General features: G+C 49.9%; 1 pseudogene; it reads left to right on the forward strand.

The window, feature by feature from the left end:
- The first annotated feature begins 3,498 nt into the window (after positions 1 to 3,498).
- Positions 3,499 to 4,449, forward strand: LOC127462531 (olfactory receptor 14J1-like; annotated as a pseudogene).
- Positions 4,450 to 23,823: the final 19,374 nt, after the last annotated feature.

Raw genomic sequence — 23,823 nt, forward strand, 5'->3', positions numbered from 1 at the left:
GGCTCTGGAAAACATGTCTGCTGAGGGACGGCTGAGGGAGCTGGGCTTGTTGAGTCCGGAGAAGAGGAGGCTCAGGGAATACCTCACTGCTCTCTACAATGACCTGAAAGGAAGTTGTAGTGAGGTGGGGGTCATTCTCTTCTGCCAAGTCTGTAGTGACAGGAAGAGAGGAAATGACCTTAAATTGCATTGGGTGAGGTTCAGATTAGATATTAAAAAAACCTTTTTTCTCTGTGAGAGTGTTTAGGCTTTGGAACAAGTAGACCAGGGAGGTGGTGGAGTCTCTGGAAGTGTTCAGATGGGATCTGGATGTGGCACTTTGGGATATGGTTTAGGGGTGATTATAGTGGTGCTGGGTTGACAGTTCGACCAGATGTTAAAGGTCTCTTCCAACCTTGATGATTCTGTGATTCTGAAACAGTACAGGGATTTTTAGATGCTGGAATCCTGCTCTGAGAAGGAGTTCACAGATCCCACTCTGAGGAATGCTGCATTTAGGTTAAAATGACAGAGACAGAGAACATGTGTTATGAGATTAGTTAAGGGAGAGAAGGTACCAGGCTCCGAGAGGCCTGTTTGTCCTTGGTATGCTCTATTCTAATGAAAGATAACAAAATGGTTGGCCTAGTAGTCATAAATTAGATAGGATGGACATTTGGGGGAGGTGTGAAGAGCTGAGTTAAAGGGGTTTTTAGTAAGACTTTTGCACAGTCAGGAAGAGTTGAAAAGTTCACGACGAAGAAGAGCAAAAGAAATGACCCTCATGAGGCTGAAGAAACAGGAACGACCCCCAGGAATCTCCCCAAAAGGATGACTCCATCTCAAGCTCCCCCAGAAACCCACCTAATATGAATATTATAACTAGATGTTGTAATTTTAATGAATATTCACCTAAAATATTGTAATCCCTCACCAAAACTGTGTAAATTACCTGACTTCTCCCTGCGAACTTCGGAGCTAGTCTGTGCAGCAATAGCTGCCTAGCACCCCAATGTTGCTTGAAATAAATACCTTTGCTGCCTAAAGACCAAATTTTTTCTCTGAGCGGTTATTTTCTGCTGGTTTTGGCATCAATTCTCTGACCTGTCATCACAGTTTCCAGGTTTGTGCTCTTACAAGATCCCTGGGATGTTTTCTCAGTTGTGTCCCTCAGTGGGACCCATTAACAGTACAAGAAACTTTACAGTTTGAATCTCACTTGGTTTCTCAAGAAGTTTCTTCAGCTCTCCTCAGGGTCTGATGTTCAGGGACTCATTCCCAAACCCCCCTGAGGGTCATGAAATGCCTGGGGTTGTTGCTGAGCTGATGAGCTGGGCCGGGCTCCTGGCACACAGGGAGCTCCTGGCAAGCGGACAGCACTGCAGAGAGACATCTCTGCCCAGGAGCAGCTCCTCTGCACAGCCCAGCAGGGCTGAGGGCACTGCCAGGGCACCCAGGGCACAGGACAGAAGGGAGAGAGATGAGAGACTTTGTGGAGAGTGAGAATGCAGAGAGTTCACTGGTGGAGTCACCTGCACAGTCCTTAACACAGTAAGTCCCTGATTTCAGGGTGATCCATGAGTGTGCTGGAAGGCTCTCCCAGAGCTTGCACATCTTGCTGCAGCTCAGATATGGCAGGATGGGTTTTAGGGCTCCTTCTCTTGTGAAGAATGACATGCTCCAGGGCAGGGACTCTCTGTGGCACCATTGGACAGACAGGGCATGAAATCTTCCTCCTGGGGTCGGCTGTAAGGGTGGGAGGCTGGGTGCTGAGCCAGGGTTGCCCAGGGCTTCTCTGTCAGAGCAGGGTCCCTTCATTCCGGGGGGCTGCATGTCAGGGCAGGGGCTCTGCTCCTGCCAGGGGCAGCTCTCAGCCTTCCTGGGGAGCTCCCCAGAGTGCTCCAGGGATAAGCTCCAGGGGAAGGTGTCACTCCTGGCAGGGCAGTGTCCTTCTGCAGGTGAATGGGTGCAGTGGGGTCAGTGCTGCTCACAGCTCCAGATCACCCCGGGGGCCTTTAAAGAAAGACATCAAGGCAGCATTAACCTGAAAGGGAAGGAGTCTGTGCTGTGAGATTTCTACTCCTCATTGCTTGGGGAGGAGTGGGAGATGGGAATTTATTTCTCCTTTTTGGTGAAAGTACTGAGACCTCTGCTCTCATGATGACCTTTCGGGGCTGCTCCTAAGCCCCTGCACAGCCCCTGCAGGGCAGAGCTGAGCCCCTGGGGCTGGGATGGGCTCTGGCAGCACTGCCAGGGCCCAGCCCTGGGCCCAGGGAAGCAGCTGCTGGCAGGGACAGCAGAGCCCAGGGCAGAGACTGAGAGGGAGCTGCTGCTGAAATGCCCTGGGAGGGGGTTAGGGCAGTTCTGGGCCCTCCCCTGCACTGCTGATTTCTTGCCCAGAACAAGGCCCTGATCTCCTCCACCACCCAGCAGAGCCTTTTCCTCCATGGCCAGGGGGGCAGTGACATGACTTACCTTCCTGGCAGTGGAGCCCTGAGGAGGGGAAACTCCCTTTGCCCATCTGTTTGTCCCTGTAGGGCCTCCAGAGGAGTGGGGGGAATGTCTCCACTTTCCCCTCCTCTTCATGCTGCCTTTGTTCCCAGCTCAGGTGGGAGCTCTGGACAAAGTGTCTGCCAGACTCTCCATTCAGGATGTAACATCTTTAGGACATGCAGTTCTCTCCCTGGATGATCCTGCTGTGCTTCAGGCTGCCTTCCTGAAGGGCACAGCTCTCCCATTCCAGCTCTATGTTCCCCACAGCCCCTCAGCACTGAGGCCATGGCAGTGGGGTTGGAAGGTGTGTGCAGGCAGCTGGAATGAGCCCTCTGTGCCCCTGGCTGGGAGGGCAGAGCTGAGATCTCCCTTGGTAGGATGAGACAGGATAAGGAGTTTGGAGATCTGGAGACACCAGCTCCCAGCAGTGTCCAGTTTCTCCTCAGGGGAACACTTGGGTGCCTTTGCCCTCCAGCTCAGGGAGGTGACAGCCTTGGGCAGCTGAGAGCAGGGCTGATGGACAGACTGTCTGCCCCACACTGCAGGAAGGGATGATCTCTGTCTCACAGGACCCACACAGTGTCTTGTAGACAGAAATACAAATGCCAAGGATTTCTGCCTTAGAAATTCCACCCCCTCTGGTGGGGCAACTGGAAGTAAAAAACCAAAAAAGTGTGCCCACATCTCTGCTCTGCAACGGGGTGGATTGGGAGTGACAATGATGAGAAACTGTTTAATACCATGGGGGGATCTCATCAAACATTACTCCCAGTTTCTATTCTTCGGTTGTTGTAGGGAAGAACTGAGTACTCCAGAGCATCAGCAGAACCCCCTGCTCATTGGAGCTTTCTGAGTCAGCACTCAATGGAGTTCCTAAAATGGACCAGTCACAGATTCTTTGTGAGAGAGAAAAGTTGATTTGAGGCGTTTACATGAGGACTGGAATAAATTTTTTTCTGAGACATCCACCATTACTTGTTACTGCCTTTTTCTCCTCAGACAGGTGCTAATGTGCAAGGGAAGTTCATGTCCAACAGCAGCTCCCTCACCCAGTTCCTCCTCCTGGCATTTGCAGACAGGCGGGAGCTGCAGCTCCTGCACTTCTGGCTCTTCCTGGCCATCTCCCTGGCTGCCCTCCTGGCCAAGGGCCTCATCCTCAGCGCCGTAGCCTGTGACCACCACCTGCACACCCCCATGGGCTTCTTCCTGCTCAACCTCTCCCTCACAGACCTGGGCTGCATCTGCACCACTGTCCCCAAAGCCATGCACAATTCCCTCCAGGACACAAGGACCATCTATGAAGGATGTGTTTCACAGCTTTTTCTCTTTACCTTTTTCATATCAGCAGAGTATTCCCTCCTCACCATCATGTCCTATGACCGCTACGTTGCCATCTGCAAACCCCTGCACTACAGGACCCTCCTGGGCAGCAGAGCTTGTGCCCACATGGCAGCAGCTGCCTGGGGCACTGTGTTTCTCACTGCTCTGCTGCACACAGCCAATACATTTTCCCTGCCCCTGTGCCAGGGCAATGCCCTGGGCCAGTTCTTCTGTGAAATCCCACGCATCCTCAAGCTCTCCTGCTCACACTCAGGTTACCTCAGGGAACTTGGGATTCTTGATTTTAGAGCTTTTCTTTTTTTGGTGTGCTTTGTTTTCATTGTTTTCTCCTATGTGCAGATCTTCAGGGCTGTGCTGAGCATCCCCTCTCAGCAGGGACGGCACAAAGTTTTTTCCACGTGCCTCCCTCACCTGGCTGTAGTCTCCCTGTTTCTCAACACCTAATTCTTTGCCTACCTGAAGCCCCCCTCCATCTCCTCCCCATCCCTTGATCTGGTGGTGGCAGTTCTGTACTCGCTGGTGCCTCCAACAGCGAACCCCCTTATCTACAGCCTGAGGAACCAGGAGCTCAAGGATGCCCTGAGGAAAATGATGCTTTTCAGTAGCCAGAGACTGCCTGCTTCCCTCTGCCAATAACTCACAGTGCGTGTCATGACAGACCAAATCTGTCTGCATTAGTATTTTTTTTTTCCCCCTTCTGGCATTGTTGTCTTCTAAAAAATATCATTAATTTCCTTCTACTTAATTTACCTCCCATCTTGTATGGCCAAGGCCAAAGACTGCCTTGAGCATCCCGTCAGAGGGGCCCTTCCCCACCCTGAGTGCTCCTGTGCTGGGCTGGGCCTGCCCAGGGGGCTGTGGGACCAACTGGGAGGCAGCGGGGCACAAAGGGGCCACGGAACCACTGCCAGGGGGGGACAGCAAGGTCAGGGACAGACAAGGGATTGCTGGGCATGGCCTGGGCTGTGCAGGGGGGACTGTGCGAAAGGCAAAGCTCTCCTGCAGTTGGGGCTGCAGGAAAAGTCCAGAGCCCAAAGAGCCTGGACTAAGGCTGCAGGAGGGAAATGCAGGGCTGCTGTGCAATGGGGAGGGGGGGTTAATTCCAGCAGACACTGATGTGGTGCTCAGGGACTCCATGGCTTCTCTGCCTGAGGCTTTCCTGGAAAGGTCTCTCAGGCCTCTGTGCTCGGGGAAGGGCTTCAGGGAGGAGGAGAGCACGTCTGGGCAGGAACCTCCTGAAATCCCCGAGGGACAAATGGCAGTGTCTGCCCCTGCAGGGGACTCAGCCTGGTCATGGCACAGGCTGGAGCTGCCTGGCTGGGAGCAGCCCTGTCAGAAGCTGTGGGTGGGCAGGGAACTGGGCAGGAGGCAGCCGTGTGCCCTGGCAGCAAGGGAGGCCAGGAGCACCCTGGGCTGTGGCACCAGGACATCAAGGACGGGCATTCTCAAGGTCCCTGTGGCTGAGGAAAGCTGCAGAAAGAGCTGGGATGTTTATAAATTCTATTGAGTTTACTTTTTGTTTGTGGGCAATGAAGAGAAACTTTCTGTGACTCTAAGTCTCACCAGTTGCAGACTCCCAAAGAACACAAACCTGATGACTCAAGCAGCACTTGGACCTCCCTCCGTACCCAGAGCACAGAACTCCCTTATCCCACAAGATCCTTGGAAATGGAGGGATTAAGGACACAGGACAGGCTGTGGGGACCAGTTGCAGGGCATGGCCAGGGATTTGGGGTGGTTGTGACCCCAGTGCAGGACCGGGTACTTGGCCTTGTTGAACCTCCTCCAAGTGGCCTGGGCCCATGGATCCAGCCTGTCCAGATCCCTGTGCAGAGACTTCCTGTCCTCCAGTACATCAACACTCCCCCCCAGCTTGGTGTGCCCTGGGAACTGCCTGAGGTTGCACTGCATCCCCTTGTGCAGATCATTGAGAAAGAGATTGAAGTGCCCTGAGCCCAGTGCTGAACCCTGGGAACACCCCTGGATGAAACTCCATTGCCCACCACTCCTTGGGCCTGGCCATCCACACAGATGTTTGCCCAGTGAACAGATGCTGCAGAATGTGTTTGATAAAGGTTCTGTAAGCCCAGAATATTGGGATGAGTGCAGATTTAGCTCTGCACAACACAAAAAATTCATTATCTTTTCCTCCCTCTGTGGATCGAGGGAACTTGTGACTTCAGTGTGTGATTCCCTGTGTGCAAAGGGAAAATATGGAGAGAATCCAGGGCAGGGAGTGTTGGGAGGATCTTGGGATCTGTGCTTGACACAGAAGGGGTTTACCATTGGTCTAAGACTACCTACTGTGCAAAGTGGACTTCAGTGGAGGCAATGTGGACTTAATATACAGCAGGGGATTAAGGGTTTCTTCTTTCATTGAGCTGTGCTTTCCTTTGGTTTTGTTTGCTGGCAATAAATGAACATCCCTCTGTGTCTCGTGCAGCTCTTTCTCCAAGCCAAGCAGGTGGGAGTTGGTGCCAAGGACCTGACACCTGCAGGTCCAGCCGTCAGTGAAGGAAGCTCAGATTTGCCCAAGGCTGCTTTGAGTCCCACGGTTTTGATGAGGGAATGGTGGGGTGTTGCGGACGACGGGATAAAGACACTTTTAGACAACAGAATTGATCAATAACTTATTCAACTATATTGCTGCAGGCTCTGTGCTTATAAAGGTTACTAATTAGCTTCATACATATTACAAAAGCTAAGCTCATCATTGGCTTCTAATTACCTAAGTTATATTTGCGCAAATGCTGTTTCTTTCACCTTCTTATGGTTACTTGTTTGCTATTTGCTCTGCTTTCCCTTCCGCTTTATCCTATTCTTCTGTCACGTATACACTTTCTCAGATACAGTGACCTTCTAATAGTTTTCTCTTACCGTGGGACCAGAGCTATAGCATCTCTCTCATGTCCTCTTTCTATCAACCATGCTTCTGTAATACTTTCCACAGTGGGGTGGGGATAGGGATGAAGTCTGATGGATTTTCAGACATAAAGGGTCTTGATTTTCTTATCTATTCAGACTGAATTAGGAGGTGCTTGGGATCAATATCGACTAAGGATTGCTGATATCAATGTAAAACCAGGAAAAAAGTAAACAGACCACAAAAAGACATCTTTTCTCATTATTTTATTAATGCAAGATATTCACTTTGAATGCACTTCTGAGATCTGTCTAATTAACCACAAAAGAATTGAAGACTTACAAGTAAATTATTCCCAGGGGCTTCTCTCGTTAAGATGCCATCACTGAAAGGAGAGTGCGGAGGAATGAGCAGACAAGGAGACCACCCCTGGGGCTGGGGAAGCAGGAAATCAAGGTCACTGGTTCCAGGTGGAAAATGGACTGTGGGATGTTTCTGTGAGAGTCCCTAAAGGGTGTGCTGGTTTCAGGTAGAGTAGAGTTAAATTTCTTCCCCGTGGCCAGTGCAGGGCTGTGTTTTGGATTTGTGCTGAACACAGGGTTGATAATCACAGAATCACAGAATAGGATGAGTTGGAAGGGACCCACAAGGATCCTCCAGTCCAACCCTTAGCCCTGCACGGGACCATCCCCAAGGGTCACACCATGAGCCTGAGAGTGTCATCCAAACACTTCCGGAGCTCTGTCAGCCTTGGTGCTGTGCCCACTGCCCTGGGGAGCCTGTTCAGTGCCAAACCACTCTCTGGGGGAACAACCTCTTCTTGAGATCCAACCTAACCCTGCCCTAACACAAGTTCAGGGCATTCCCTCAGTCCAGTCCCTGGTCCCCCCAGAGCAGAGCTCAGGGTCTCCCCCTCCTCTGCCCCTGCCCAGGAAGTTGGACCTGCACTGAGGTCTCCCCTCAGTCTCCTCTTCTCCAGCTGAACACACCAAGTGCCCTCAGTGTCCTCACATGGCTTCCCCCCATGGCCCTTCCCCATCTTGGTTGCCTTCCTTTGGACACTCTCCAATGGCTCAATCTCTCCCTTCCGTTGTGTCCCCCCAAACTGCCCCAATGGTGCAGGTGAGGCCGCCCCAGGGCAGAGCAGAGCGGGACAATCCCCTCCCTGGCCCGGCCGGCCATGCTGGGCCTGATGCCCCCAGGCCAGGCTTGGCCCTCCTGGCTGCCAGGGCACTGCTGACTCAGGGCCAACTGGCCACCCACCAGCACCCCCAGGGCCCTTTCCCGGCACTGCTTTCCAGCCTCTCCTTCCCAGTCTGTCCGTCCCTGCGGGGTTGCCCCATCCCAGGGCAGAATCCGGCACTTCCCCCTGTTGAAGTTCTCAGGGCTCCTAAAGAGCCGTGAGGTCATGGGATGTCGCAGGGCTCCATGGTGTCATCATGAGGAATCTCCTGGAATCAAGGGTCTATTGGGGCACTCTGGATCTTCATGGAATGAAGAGGCCATTATTACACCATGGAAACTCATGGAATCAAAAAGCTGTTGCGGCAATTCAGGGCCTCATGGAACCCTGGGACCCTGTGAAACTTCCTGTAATCAAGTGGTAATTGAGACATTTTGGAACATCATGGAATCAAGAGTTATTTTGACACTGAGGAGCTCATGGAAGCGAAGGGACCCTCTGACAGGGCAGAAGCTCATGGAATCAAGGGGCCATTCTGAGGCTGCAGTGCCTCATGGAACCAAAGGAAACCTCTGAAACTGTGGAAATTCATGGAATCAAGTGGCTATACTGATATTTGGGGTTTCACTGAAGGAAAGGGGGACACTGTGGAAATGTTAGGAAGCAATGGGCTACTTTGACATTTAGGAACCTCATGTGAGCAAATGCGCCCTGGGACACTGTGGAATCTCTGAAAATCAAGGGGCCATTTTGACACTCTGGAACCTGATGGAATCAAGGGGTCATTGTGCCACAACAACAGCCCCAGGTAGCCCTTTCTCTGCCCCTCTGGGCTTCCTCCAGCTGTCCCTGGGGCTTCAGGGCAACCTGTTGGCACACAGCTGAAGGAAATAATGATGTTCCTTCTCTCAGCTGGTCACAGACACTTCTTTCAGCAGTGGCATTTCTCCAAACAGACAAAGAGTTAAGTTCAAGAGTCCCCTTTTCATGTCCCATCATTAGACAGGAAACCCAGACAGTGCCCAGGAGGGATCTCCTTCACCTCCACTGAGGGAAGGGACTCAGCTGAGTCAACAGAGGTGTCTCCTTGTGGCTCTGCAGACCTGGGGCCAGAAGGTCACTAAGCTCCCTCCCCAACTCCCATGGGCTGGGATTTCTCCTGCCCCAGCTCATTGGGCCCAAAACAGGCCCCTGCAGGTGACTCCTTGTCCCAGCTCCCATGGGAATGAATGAAGACCAAAGCCAGGAGTGACCTGCTGGGACACAAACCCCTGGTTCCTTCTGAGGGGCCAGAGGTGACCGAGATTCCTGCTGGGAACTGCAGGCTCCAGTGGAGCAGTTCCTAGGGACAGGGCAGCAGCTGTGGGATCTTCTTGGAGGCTGCTGGGACATTGCTTTGGCCAACTGAAGTGGCAGAAGATGCCCACATATGGGACAGGGGAACCTGTCACAATTCCTTCTGTCCAGGGCAGCCCATAGAGGTGTTCAGGTGACCAAATGGAGTCAGGTGGCACAGGGAATCATAGAATCATAGGATCAGCTGGGTTGGAAAAGACCTCTGAGATCATCAAGTCCAACCCTTGATCCACTACCACCGTGGTTACCAGACCATGGTACTGATACCACATCCAGTCTCATCTTAAAAACTTCCAGGGACGGAGAATCCACCACCTCCCTGGGCAGCCCATTCCAGTGCCTGATTATCCTCTCTGGAAAGAAATTCTACCTAATATCCAACCTAAATCTCCCCTGGCAGAGCTTAAGACTGAGCCCTCTTGTCTTACTGATAGCTGCCTGGGAGAAGACACCAACCCCCACCTGGCTTCCCCCTCCTGTCAGGGAGTTGCAGAGAGTGAGGAGGTCTCCCCCGAGCCTCCTCTTCTCCAGCTTCAACAACCCCAGCTCCCTCAGCCTCTCCTCACAGCACTTGTGCTCCAGTCCCTTCCCCAGCCTTGTTGCTCTTCTCTGCACCTGCTCCAGCCCCTCCATGTCCTTCCTGAGCTGAGGGCCCAGAGCTGGACACAGCACTCCAGGGGTGGCCTCACCAGCGCTGAGTCCAGGCCAACAATCACTTCCCTGCTCCTGCTGCCACACTGTTCCTGATCCAGGCCAGGATCCATTGGTCTTCTTGGCCACCTGGGCACACTCTGGCTCATGTTCAGCTGCTGTCAATCCACACTCCCAGCTCCCTTTCTGCCTGGCTGCTCTCCAACCACTCTGTCCCCAGCCCAGGGGGCTGCCGGGGGTTGTTGTGGCCAAAGTGCAGGACCTGGCATTTGGCCTGGTTGAACCTCATCCCCTTGCAATCAGCCCATCTCTCCAGCCAGTCCATGTCCCTCTGCAGAGCCCTCCTGCTTTCCAGCAGATCAACACTCCCCCCCAGTTTGGTGTCATCTGCACATTTGCTGATGGTACACTCGATCCCATCACCCAGATCATCAGTAAAGATATTAAACAGGACTGGGGCAACTGATCCCCGGGGACACCACTAGTGACCGGATCCCAACTGGATGCAGCTCCATCCCCACCACTCTCTGGGCCCGGCCCTCCAGCCAGTTCCTAACCCAGCACAGAGTGCCCCTGTCCAAGCTGCGGCTGCAGCTTTTCCACGAGTGTGCCTTGGGAGATGGTGTTAAAGGCTTTGTTGAAGTCCAGACAGACATATCCACAGCCTTCCCCTCATCCACCAGGCAGGTGACCTGGTCATAAAAGGAGATCAGGTTGGTCAGATAGGACCTGCCCCTCCTAAACCTATGCTGACTGGGTCTGATCCCTTGTCCTCCTGTAGGTGCTGTGGGACTGCACTGAGGATGATCTGCTCCAGAACCTTGCCAGGCATTGAAGTCAGGCTGACAGGCCTGGAGTTCCCTGGATCCTCCTTCCGGCCTTTTTGTGGATGCGTGTGACATTCACTAAATTCCAGTCATCTGGGACCTCCCCAGTGAGCCAGGATTGTTGGGAAATAATAGGCAGTGGCTTGGTGAGCTCTTCCACCAGCTCCCTCATCACCCCAGGGTGGATCCCATCTGGTCCCATAGACTTGTGAGGATCCAAGTGGCTCAGCAGGTCACTAACTGTTCCCTCCTGGATTACAGGGGGGCTGTTTGACTTCCTGTTTCTGTCTACCAGCTCCGGAGGCCTCTTGTCCTGAGGACAACCTGCCTGTCTTGGTTTGACCGGTTTCCCCCCCCGGGGGTCCTGAGTTAGAAATGGTTAGTCCCAATTGAGATTCCAGCCAGGGGAACCAACAGCAGCTGTTTTTTTCCGCTCCTGTGAAATCAGATAGCACAAGAACTGGAAACTGTTGGCAGTCTCTGTGTGTGTGTGTGTGAGTGAGAGAGAGGCCAAGGGGGGATGGGGCCCCAGCCCAAGGCCCCAACCCCATGGTCCTGGCCTGGCTAGAGCCGAAGGCAGGATGTAAGAATGAGTGTGTGTTGTGAGGGAAGAGACTCACAACAGCTGGTAAGAGGGAGAGAGAGAGGTAGGCCTTCAGCCAAGTCCTCTTTCCCCCCTCTTTTGCAGCTAAGCTGCGGGCAGTTTGGGACAGTTATAACTGGACCGAACGCCTGGAGCGAAAGCTGAGTGGGGACTCTTTTTCCCCTCTCATAGATGGGGGTGGATTTTAAGGTTTAGTCTTTTAAGCTAAGCCAATGGAGATGGGCTGATAACAAACAACTTGGCTCCAGGTGAAGAAAGAAACTTCAGGAGAAATTGGAGACGGGCCGGGGCAGGCTCGGAGGTGCCTATGTTGGATTTAGACGTGGATACAGAAATTGAAGTTGCAGCAGCTATGGAAGAGAGCCAACTCACAGCAGATGTGTTCCTGGTAAGAACTTAAAACAGCATCTTACCCCTGGGAGGAAAAATCTTCACAGAACCAAGGAAGAAAAAAATCTCCTTGGACCTCGTGATGGAAGAGGAGTCTTCAGCATGGAGCTAAGACTGGTGGGGGGGGTGGATCAGAGGAAACCCTTTTCCCTGAACACTCCAATGAGAGAAAGACTGTTTACCTATCAGTATAAGGGCTTCTCCTGGACTAAATTGTGGGAGGGGTTTGGAGGGATGATAGAAGTATGTTAATATTGTATATATATAGTTGCTTTTAGTTGTATAATGTTTATTTGTATAGAATAAATGTATATATTTCCCTTCCCCCCTGCAGAAGTGTGCTTGCCTGAAAGTTTCTCTTTGGTGTGGAGGTAAATTACGAGGGAGGTGGGGGAAGCTTGGAGATTGGATTTTTGTGGGGGTCAAACCACCGCACTGCCATATTGTTGAAAACTGAGGCAAAGAAGGTGTTAAGTACCTCAACCTTTGCCTCATCTTTGCTGACTCTTCCCCTCCATGTCCAACGAAGAACGGAGGTTTTCCTTGTCCCTCCTTTTGCTATTGATGGATTTGCAGAAGCACTTCTTGTTATCCCTGACAGAAGTGGCAAGACTGAGTTCAAATTGTGCCTTGGTCTCTCTAATTTTCTTTCTAAATGACCTAATTATATTCCTAAACTCTTCCTGAGTAGCCAGCCCTTTTTTCCATTGTCAGTAAGCTCTCTTTTTTCCCTAATTTCCTTTAAAATCTCCCAGTTCAGCCAGGCCGGTTGTCTTCCCTGCCACCTCGCCTTTCAGCACACTGAGACAGCTCCTGTGTGCTCAAGACTTCCTTCTGGAAGCATGTCCATCCCTCCTGTATCCCTTTGTTTTCCAGGGTTGTTTCCCAAGGTACCCTCTGAACCAGTCTTCTGAGTAGGCTGAAATCTGCCCTCTGGAAGACCAGGGTAGAGGTTTTATTTATGGCCCTCTTTGCATCTCTGAGTGTTGAAAACTCTCTTATTTCATGGTCACTGTGCCCCAAATGGCCTCTGACCACCACCACATCTCCCACCAGCCCCTCTCTGTTTGTGAACAGCAGGCCTAGTGGGCACCCACCCCTGGTAGGCTCATTTACCAATTGAGACAGGAAATTATCCTCCATACACTCCAGGAATCTCCTGGACTGCCTCTTCTCTGCTGTTTGACTTTCCAGCACACATCCTTGAGGTTCCACAGTGTCACACTTGTCTCTCGATTCCATGAGGTTCCATGGTGTCACAATGGTCTCTTTGGCTATATAAAGCCATGCAGTGTCCCAATAGACCCTTGATTCCAGGAGATTCCTCATGATGACACCTGGGAGGTCACCACTGGGTCAGCAAGTGACCTCACCGCTCTTTAGGAGCCCTGAGAACTTCAACAGGGGGAAGTGCCGGATTCTGCCCTGGGATGGAGCAACCCCAGATGAATGGAAAGACTGGGAAGGAGAGGCTGGAAAGCAGTGCCGGGAAAGGGCCCTGGGGGTGCTGTTGGGTGGCCAGTTGGCCCTGAGTCAGCAGTGCCCTGGCAGCCAGGAGGGCCAAGCCTGGCCTGGGGGCATCAGGCCCAGCATGGTCGGCCGGGCCGGGATTGTCCTGCTCTGCTCTGCCCTGGGGCGGCCTCACCTGCACCATTGGGGCAGTTTGGGGGGACACAATGGAAGGGAGAGATTGAGCCATTGGAGAGTGTCCAAAGGAAGGCAACCAAGATGGGGAAGGGCCATGGGGGGAAGCCATGTGAGGACACTGAGGGCACTTGGTGTGTTCAGCTGGAGAAGAGGAGACTGAGGGGAGACCTCAGTGCAGGTCCAACTTCCTGGGCAGGGGCAGAGGAGGGGGAGACCCTGAGCTCTGCTCTGGGGGGACCAGGGACTGGACTGAGGGAATGCCCTGAACTTGTGTTAGGGCAGGGTTAGGTTGGATCTCAAGAAGAGGTTGTTCCCCCAGAGAGTGGTTGGGCACTGAACAGGCTCCCCAGGGCAGTGGGCACAGCACCAAGGCTGACAGAGCTCCGGAAGTGTTTGGATGACACTCTCAGGCTCATGGTGTGATCCTTGGGGATGGTCCCGTGCAGGGCTAAGGGTTGGACTGGAGGATCCTTGTGGGTCCCTTCCAACTCATCCTATTCTGTGATTCTGTGATTATCAACCCTGTGTTCAGCACAAATCCAAAACACAGCCCTGCACTGGCCACGGGGAAGAAATTTAACTCTACTCTACCTGAAACCAGCACACCCTTTAGGGACTCTCACAGAAACATCCCACAGTCCATTTTCCACCTGGAACCAGTGACCTTGATTTCCTGCTTCCCCAGCCCCAGGGGTGGTCTCCTTGTCTGCTCATTCCTCCGCACTCTCCTTTCAGTGATGGCATCTTAACGAGAGAAGCCCCTGGGAATAATTTACTTGTAAGTCTTCAATTCTTTTGTGGTTAATTAGACAGATCTCAGAAGTGCATTCAAAGTGAATATCTTGTATTAATAAAATAATGAGAAAAGATGTCTTTTTGTGGTCTGTTTACTTTTTTCCTGGTTTTACATTGATATCAGCAATCCTTAGTCGATATTGATCCCAAGCACCTCCTAATTCAGTCTGAATAGATAAGAAAATCAAGACCCTTTATGTCTGAAAATCCATCAGACTTCATCCCTATCCCCACCCCACTGTGGAAAGTATTACAGAAGCATGGTTTATAGAAAGAGGACATGAGAGAGATGCTATAGCTCTGGTCCCACGGTAAGAGAAAACTATTAGAAGGTCACTGTATCTGAGAAAGTGTATACGTGACAGAAGAATAGGATAAAGCGGAAGGGAAAGCAGAGCAAATAGCAAACAAGTAAACATAAGAAGGTTAAAGAAACAGCATTTGAGCAAATATAACTTAGGTAATTAGAAGCCAATGATGAGCTTAGCTTTTGTAATATGTATGAAGCTAATTAGTAACCTTTATAAGCACAGAGCCTGCAGCAATATAGTTGAATAAGTTATTGATCAATTCTGTTGTCTAAAAGTGTCTTTATCCCGTCGTCTGCAACAAATGGTGACCCCGACTTCTCGACTTAAATAGGAATTTAAAGAGGACTTCTCGATTTAAAGAAACGGGGGAATCACCTTTGAGATGGCATGGTGTCGTAGCCTAAGCAGCGAGGCTGGTCAAAAAGTTGGAATAAAGGTGCAACTTCGGACCCGGAGCGTTGTAGAGTCAAGCTCTGCCATACGTGCTGCTGGACCCTGAAAGGCTGCAACAGCGCTGAAATAGGTGATTTCTTTGTGAAATGATGATTTCTTTGTGGTTTTGGATTTTGAAGATAATTCTAATAACACAAGGACATCCTAGTATCGCTGTTGGGCCCAGAGAAAACATTTGGGTGACATTTGCCAACCAAACAGGTCAATTGGACTTCTGTTTAAGTTTAGCTTCAGCATCAGATCCCTTTCAAACGTGTCTGATTGGTATTCCTTACCTTGATACAAATGATTTTGCAGGATGGGTTAGATCTAATCATAACAAAACCAAGGTGGAATTAGCCTGCAATGTAACAAAAGAATGCACAAATGGTACCAAAGTTATGACATCTCTTTTGTTAGTGGCTAATCTAAACAGGACCATGATAGATAGCCCTAGTGAGTTACAATTGTTTGGAACTGTGTATGGAAATGACTCTTGTTTTAGACTCAATATGAATAAGGAAAGGACCTTTCTACAATGGCAACAAACGATTGGGAATGTATCCACCACGAACATAACAGCACAGAACCCTCCATACGATAACATAACCTGGTGCCAAGGCTATGTCAAAAATGTGTCAGTCAATGTGACAAAGCCAAAATATTTACCACCTGGTTATTTCTTGATTTGTGGTAATAGAGCATGGTCTGGCATTCCTAAATACCCCATTGGTGGACCATGTCACATGGGAAAATTGACCATGTTCACACCCACTATGAGACAAATAACGCAGTTGAAAAGGAAAAATATTCGGAACAAACGAGACACTGAATTCGATAAATATTGTAAATCAGTAGAAAACCAACCCATTGAATTTTGGACGCCTACGGCAAACTTCTTTGCATCCATATTTGCCCCCACTGGAGCAAAAAAGAGCCTCAAAAATTCTAGGAGAATTGGCTCATGACTTTGATGAAATAAGACATGCTGTTTTACAGAACAGAGCAGCTATAGATTTTCTGTTTTTGGTTCAGGGGCATGGATGTGAGGAATTTGAAGGTATGTGTTGTATGAATCTTTCTGATCACTCTCAGTCCATCTAGCAAAAACTAAAAGAAATGCAAGGTCATTTGAATGACTTTGAAATCCAAAAGGATCCTATTAGGGAATGGTTCACAAAGTTAGGCTTAGGACCATGGCTCGCTGAGGTCATTAAACTATTTCCCTTTTGCTGATATTGCTAGCTGCTTTATGCGTCGTTCCTTTTATTTTTAAGTTTATACAGAACATGTTAACGAAGGCAATGAATGATGTATTTTTAACAATATCTAAAGAAAACTAGGGAAGTGTGGAAAGTATTACAGAAGCATGGTTGATAGAAAGAGGACATGAGAGAGATGCTATAGCTCTGGTCCCACGGTAAGAGAAAACTATTAGAAGGTCACTGTATCTGAGAAAGTGTATACGTGACAGAAGAATAGGATAAAGCGGAAGGGAAAGCAGAGCAAATAGCAAACAAGTAAACATAAGAAGGTTAAAGAAACAGCATTTGCGCAAATATAACTTAGGTAATTAGAAGCCAATGATGAGCTTAGCTTTTGTAATATGTATGAAGCTAATTAGTAACCTTTATAAGCACAGAGCCTGCAGCAATATAGTTGAATAAGTTATTGATCAATTCTGTTGTCTAAAAGTGTCTTTATCCCGTCGTCCGCAACACCCCACCATTCCCTCATCAAAACCGTGGGACTCAAAGCAGCCTTGGGCAAATCTGAGCTTCCTTCACTGACGGCTGGACCTGCAGGTGTCAGGTCCTTGGCACCAACTCCCACCTGCTTGGCTTGGAGAAAGAGCTGCACGAGACACAGAGGGATGTTCATTTATTGCCAGCAAACAAAACCAAAGGAAAGCACAGCTCAATGAAAGAAGAAACCCTTAATCCCCTGCTGTATATTAAGTCCACATTGCCTCCACTGAAGTCCACTTTGCACAGTAGGTAGTCTTAGACCAATGGTAAACCCCTTCTGTGTCAAGCACAGATCCCAAGATCCTCCCAACACTCCCTGCCCTGGATTCTCTCCATATTTTCCCTTTGCACACAGGGAATCACACACTGAAGTCACAAGTTCCCTCGATCCACAGAGGGAGGAAAAGATAAAGTTAATGAATTTTTTGTGTTGTGCAGAGCTAAATCTGCACTCATCCCAATATTCTGGGCTTACAGAACCTTTATCAAACACATTCTGCAGCATCTGTTCACTGGGCAAACATCTGTGTGGATGGCCAGGCCCAAGGAGTGGTGGGCAATGGAGTTCCATCCAGGGGTGTTCCCAGGGTTCAGCACTGGGCTCAGGGCACTTCAATCTCTTTCTCAGTGATCTGCACAAGGGGATGCAGTGCAACCTCAGGCAGTTCCCAGAGGACACCAAGCTGGGGGGGAGTGTTGATGTACTGGAGGGCAGGAAGGCTCTGCACAGGGATCTGGACAGGTTGGATCCATGGGCAGAGTGAACAGCTTGTAGGTCTGTCCTACCTGCATTGGTGCCCCAGGCTCCCAGCTCTTCGAGGGTGCTCATGGCCTGTCCACAACCACCCGCACTTCAGGCCTAGAGAAAGACTCCACACACCAGCACACACGGGACTGCAGGTGGAGGGGAGGTGGACCAAGCTCTGCAGGAAGTTTTGGGAATCCAGCAGGGGCTGTTTGCTGCAGGGAGGTTTGCAAAGTGAGGGAAGAACAGAATCCATGAACCTGCATGACCTGGCTTTGCCACAGAGATCAGGGAATCTTGACTTGCTTGGCCAGAGGGGATTTTATTAAATGGAATGCCCGGGGATAGAGGAGAAAAAAAAGGAAGGAAATGGATAAATACCAGCTCCTTGCTGAACAGTCTGGCTTACATTCCTTGTCCAGATCTTGAAGAGATGCTTTTAATGTAAGAACATTGAGAAGAAAGAGGGTGAAAAAGGAGGAAAATGATGAAAACAGGGAAGCAAGGCAAGGCAAGGCAAGGCAAGGCAAGGAGAGGCAATCCAAACAAATGGCTCAGTTCTTAGACCTTAGTGAGACAGCTCTCCTCACATATGGGAGCTCATCCCCTGGCTTTCTGTCAGCACACAAAGATCTGGGAGTCTGCCCAAGATCTGAATCATTCACCTTTACATGGTGAGGGGTGAATCCCATTGGAAGTAAACCAGGCTTCTCTCTTCCAGTGAATCCAGTGGCTCTGATGCATCCATGGGGCATTTTAAGCAAGACAGGAAAGCAACAGTTCATGCAAAAGTAACAAGGGTTCTTGACTGTACTAAAAGACAGTTTCATGCAAGCAGTACCAGTGTGTTCTGCAGTTTTCAGTCATCCAGAGAAGAAAGTTGTTCAAAGAGGTTGATCTCCCCACCATACCTGATTTGCCTGAACAGGTCAGGTTTTATAACTTCTGAAAGAGTCACTGATAATTCAACATTCCTGTCCTTGCTGCTCTGTCCCTGGGATTCCTGAGCCCCCACAAATCCAGCCCAGGGCCCGCTCGCTCCCAGCCCAGCCTTGCAACACTCCCCAGTGCCCTGCAAGCTCTGGCAGAGACCCAGCAATGCTCCTGCTGCCCGGGGAGCTGAGCCCTCCCTGTGCATTCCCCACCCTCCCAGAGCACAGGGACTCCCTGCAGGGCACACTGGCAGTGTGGGAGCTACAAGGCAGCAGCTCCTCCATCGCAGGTGCCTCCTAATGAAGCCACAACTCAGCTGAAAAGGGGTTTCAGGAACTCAGGTTGGCCTGGGGAGGGAATGTCCTCTACCAGGTGAGGGCTTGAAGATGCTGCTGTGGCTCTCAGCCAGCGCTAACACCCACTGAGAAGTCTTCTTCAACTCGGAGGTGTTACTGATGAGAACAGCAGGTCAGAAAGCATCAAGTATCCAATTAGCCAAGGGACAAGCACAGGGCATTTTTTCAAGAGGAAAATCTGAATTCACACAACATGTCATCCTAACACTTTTCATGTTTTCCCACAGTATTTGTACCATTTTCCTGTGAGTTTTATCTGTCTCATAGAGGTGTCATTCAAAATTTCCAAGATCAAATTAAAGTTTGCATGAGAGAAAGTCACTATGATTGTTTTCTAATCTATCAACTTCATAATATAAACATACAGAAAATTTAAATATTTCTCTTTAAAACCCAAACAAATCATTGAGATACTCACATTTATTGTAATTCAGTGCTTTAACTCAAAGCAACCATTCTCATGCAGATTATCCACATACCAGCAATCCCTGCTTGTTCCCAAATGTTGTCAAAGATGCAGCCTCCTCTTTTTAATTCTCAGGTGTCTCCATGCTCCAAAGATCTCGCCTGGAGCCCAGAGCAGGCCAGACTTTCACTTATGGACAGGTTGGTGCAATCTCCCCTCAGTACCTGAGGTTCAAGGACTCAGCACCAAAAGCCCCACGGGGCTCATTCAGACAAAGCAAGTCCTAACAAACCACGGCCCTTCCTGTGATTTTCCTCTAGTCTAGACAGTACATTAGGAATGTTGTCCCATGGAATCAGGGGACCATTGTGACACTGCAGGGCCCCAGGGAACTCTTTTGCCCGCGACGAGGGTCAGCACAAGAGACACCGACACCAACTTTGGAGAACGAGTGTGTAATTTTACTGCAGTGCAACGCAGCAAAGAATGACAAAAGGCTGAGCTCAGTAATGCACCTCATTGTTCCTACCAAGAGTGCCTGGAGTGAGTAGAAAAGATCCCTGCCCAGTTGCCCTCATCTGTTCCCCTCAGCCAGGCCCGCACGGCAGCGGGGGAGCCCCGGTCACAGCCAAGGGTTGGAGAACCCCTCCTGGGGAAGGGAAATCCTACCCAGGGCGTCCACTCGTAGGGGAGGGCTCCAGCTCTGCTGGGAGGGGCTCCAGCTTTTCTGGCCTTGGATAAACGAGCTCACAGAGCTACCAGTGTGCAAAACCATCTGGCTCCCTTCTCCTCCTGGGTTCCACCCACAGCCTGGCCAGGGCTTAAGGGGAAAACCCAGGCAGTCAACCTGCCCCATCTGCTGCCAAACAAGGCCACACATCCACTGCCAGGGCCTTGACCACTCTCTAAACACATAAAGACCATATGTTGCTAACAATCATACACATTTTGTAAATGAACAGATACAAGCAGTATTCACTAGTGAGTAGATACTAATACGTCTTACTAATAAGCACACATATTTTGTTGATGAGCAGATACACAACTGTAGTCTTATCACACTACATCTTTTACTCACAAACATACATAGTTTTAGCTAATGAGTGGATACATGGATAAGTACAACATCAGGTTGGAGCTCTAGAAGTCAACTTTACTCAGGGCCTGTTGTTCAGCCTCAGGACTTCAGTGACAGACAGACAGGGATTTATGTTACACACACCGTTTACTCGTTAGATATTCTCCCTTAACACAAATACATTATTTTGCTTTACACACTCCTATCCCAAGTCCTTATTTGGTCCTTTGCGATCTTCTTCCGGGCTCTCTGGTGGGGTTTTTTGGCATCTGGTGCCCCCCAAAGTTGAGGTGTCCCCTTCTTGACCTCAGTTCCAGTGGTCAGTGTTTTTCACTACAAAGACTGTAACATTTGGTTTTGATCTTCTCTGGGTCCACAGAGCTCAGCTGACATCCTGTTTGGTTCATGTACATCCCTGATCCAATTCTCTAGGATTTCTTTCAGATTCTGTTGTTCCTTATTTGGCCATAGTGGAATATTTTGGGCAGTGTTCTATTTCTCATATCAAATCCCCTTTTTCCATGTGATTAAGTTTATTAAGGGAATGAGTCTCTCAGTATCTATATTTCACTTTCTAGCTTAAGGCATTGCCACAGCTACAACACTGAATCATGACGCAAGCTAAAATACAAATGACCCTTATTAGGATTGGAGCTACAAAGAGCTTCTTTAGCCACTCAAAGTCAGATAACCAGGAGGTCAGGGTATTCCAGATTCCTTGAAGACCTAAAGGGGTGCCATTGTGAGCTACCTGATGTAAAATTTGGCTTTGTTTCCGGATTTCCTGGCCATCTGGAGACACTCTCCCACTCTGGTCACTGCACACAGCAGCTGGAGTTATGACAGTGCACACTCCTCCTTGGGATCCTGAAAGAAGGTCTAGGCCATTAAGTTTTTTAAAACAACCTGTGACAAGCCATTCACTTCTCCCTGGAAGGCAGGAATGGCATCTCTTGCATGACTTTCTCTGGATCCTATGGAAGCAGAAATGTTTACTATTGTTTTCTCTATTTCCCTCACTCCCAGCCTGGGTAAAAACCATCTTACAAACCTATGAAATGCAGTTGGTCACTCTGCTGGGGCATTTAAGGTATGTTTTGTGTGCCCCAAAGAGCTTCTTCTCCACAGTCCCAAGGGCGCTTGACCTTTATCAGTTGCTGTTATGTTGGCGACTGAGGCTCCTAAACCACAAAGGCCTTTCCAGCCTCAGGGTAACACTTCATGGGCTTTATTTCCACATCTCCAATTCCACCCTCTTCCTGTGGCTACCAGCCAAGGATGAGTCATTTCCCCTATAGGAAGTGTTTGAGTACATTGTCTATGATTTCCAAAAAACCTGCCATTTCCATTTTCCTGTTCCTTTAGGGGGTTACAGCTTTGTACATAGGCATGATTTTAAGAGATGTTGGTGGGTATTTGCACACTGACTGCCAGGTCTACGTTTTGGTGAAAGGAAGTGCTTACCCAGGAACTAGGAATAATTTCTCCTGGAATTGGGAAGGAATAAATGGTTCGTGGCTTTCCTGTGTTTTATGGTAAATGAGTGCACAAAATAATGGCTTTGAGGCAACACTTGGGTCACATTTGGTACTGAGATATAAATTTTTCTCCCAATTCAAGACCAAATTAACAATTGTCGGGAGAGTGAAACAAGACTGAAGCATTTTGTTTCTGCAATCAATTGGGAACCTCTGTCTGATGACATTCCCAAAGGTACCCGAATCCAGGGATTCTTGGATTCAACAGGATTCCACTCACTTCCCCAACCCGGTTGGTGTGACAAGGAAAAGCCTCTGGCCATCCAGAGAAGGTATCCCCCAAGACCAGGAGATCTTTACACCCCCCCTTTCTGGGCAATTCAGTCACATCCATCTGCCAACATTCACCTGCAGCATTTCTGCATTTTCCATCACCTCTTCCCACTCCACTGGCAGGGTTTGGATTATTTCTCTTGCACACACCACACTGCTGACTCACTGCTTGTACAACTGGGGTCAGTTTTGGACCAAGAACCCACTTGTGCAAATGTTACAGTGCAGAAACAAATAGAAACACAAAACAAGGATCAGTGGAGAAAACAAAGCCAGAGACCAAATTGGGGAACACCAAATAACCCACCCAAAGAGCTGGAAGATCCACACGTCTTAGAGGGACAGGATTCCCCAAAAGAATGCCTTATTGTCCAGTGGGATCTTCCCCCATCCCAGACCAGTCCGGGGATCTGTGCTCTTCTCTAGGAAAGTCCTGGGGCCGGCGTGAAGATCCAGAGACCCCTTGGATCCACGGGAGATCAGGCAGAGGGTCCCATCTGGGGCCAGAAATGGTGCCCAAAAGCAGCAGAAAGCAACTCCTTAACCCCAGCTGGGAGGTGTTAAGAAGCAGGCATTCTTTAGGGCAGCGTGCTGGACACCTGCAGGAGAGTTCTAATCCAGCCTGCTCAGGGACACAGGCAGGGCTTGGGATTACACACACTGATTCCAGAGGCATTGGGTATTCCCCCTTACTGAACACATGTCCATTACTGTGCTTTACACAGTCACACCCCTATTGCAAGTCCCTATTTGGTCATTTGGGGTCTTCTTTGGGGGTCTCTGGTGGGTTTTTCTGTGTCTGGTGCCCCCCCAAGTTGAGGTCTTTGCTTCATGTCCTCAGTTCTGAGCAGGCACTGAACAGTCAATTTATTTCACCACAAAGACTGTACCGTTTGGTTTTGATCTTCTCTGGGTCCACAGAGTTCAGCTTACATCCTCTTTGCTTCATGTACATCCTCGATTAAATCCTCTAAGACTTCTCTAAAGATTTTGTTCTTCCTTATTTGGCCACAGCAGAATATTGTGAGTAATGTTCTATTTCTCCTACCAAAAAGTCCATGGAGGCTCATCCATCTGGAGTCCAGCAGGTCTCGGGGAGGCTCTGGGAGGGATGGAGGCTTGTGGCAGAAGTAATGGAGGAGCAGAGATATTCCTTATCCTTCTTCTGCAATGCTGGCTCGAGAGAGCACCCTGGAGATGGGAACAGCTGCCTTTGCCACTGGAGGATCTTGTCCAGCACTGCTTGGAGGGTCTTGTCCTACAGCACTGTCACAGTTTCCTAAGAGCCTTGGATTGGGCACTGGCAGCTCCCAGACACTTGCTGATGTGCCACTTGCTCCTGGGAATGCCTTCCTTGGGAGCCTGGAAAGGGTTCATGACTTCCAGGCTTTTCCTGGCCATGTCCATCCTCAGGGATGAGCGGGGTCTGCTGATACCCACGGCTCTGAGGGAGCACTGAGACCTGTCCACAGGGCTCCCTCTACCTGGATTCCAGCAATTCTCACAGAGGCCCTTTGGAGGGATGGAGGATCTTGCCAGAAGTAACTGAGTTGTGAAGATATTCCTCATCCTGTTCCTCCACAGCTGGATCGAGACTGAACCCTGGAGATGGGAACAGCTGCCTTGGTTGCTTGAGGATCTTGTCCACCACTGTTTGTAGGGTTGTCCCACATGGCAGCGTCCTGGGAGCCATGGATTGGACATCGGCTCCTCCAGGAAATATTCTGCCCTGCCACTTGCTCCTGGGAACACCTCACTTGGGACCCTGGAAAGGGCTCATGACTTCCAGGCTCTTCCTGGCCATGGGCATCCTCAGGGATCAGCAGGGCCTGCTGGCCCCAAGGGTAGCGGGAGTCCTGTCCACAGGGCTTCCT

The sequence above is a fragment of the Manacus candei genome, unplaced genomic scaffold (assembly GCF_025592945.1).
Source record: "Manacus candei isolate 608988 ecotype Guabito, Panama unplaced genomic scaffold, ASM2559294v1 h1tg000129l, whole genome shotgun sequence".
Lineage (NCBI taxonomy): Eukaryota > Metazoa > Chordata > Aves > Passeriformes > Pipridae > Manacus > Manacus candei.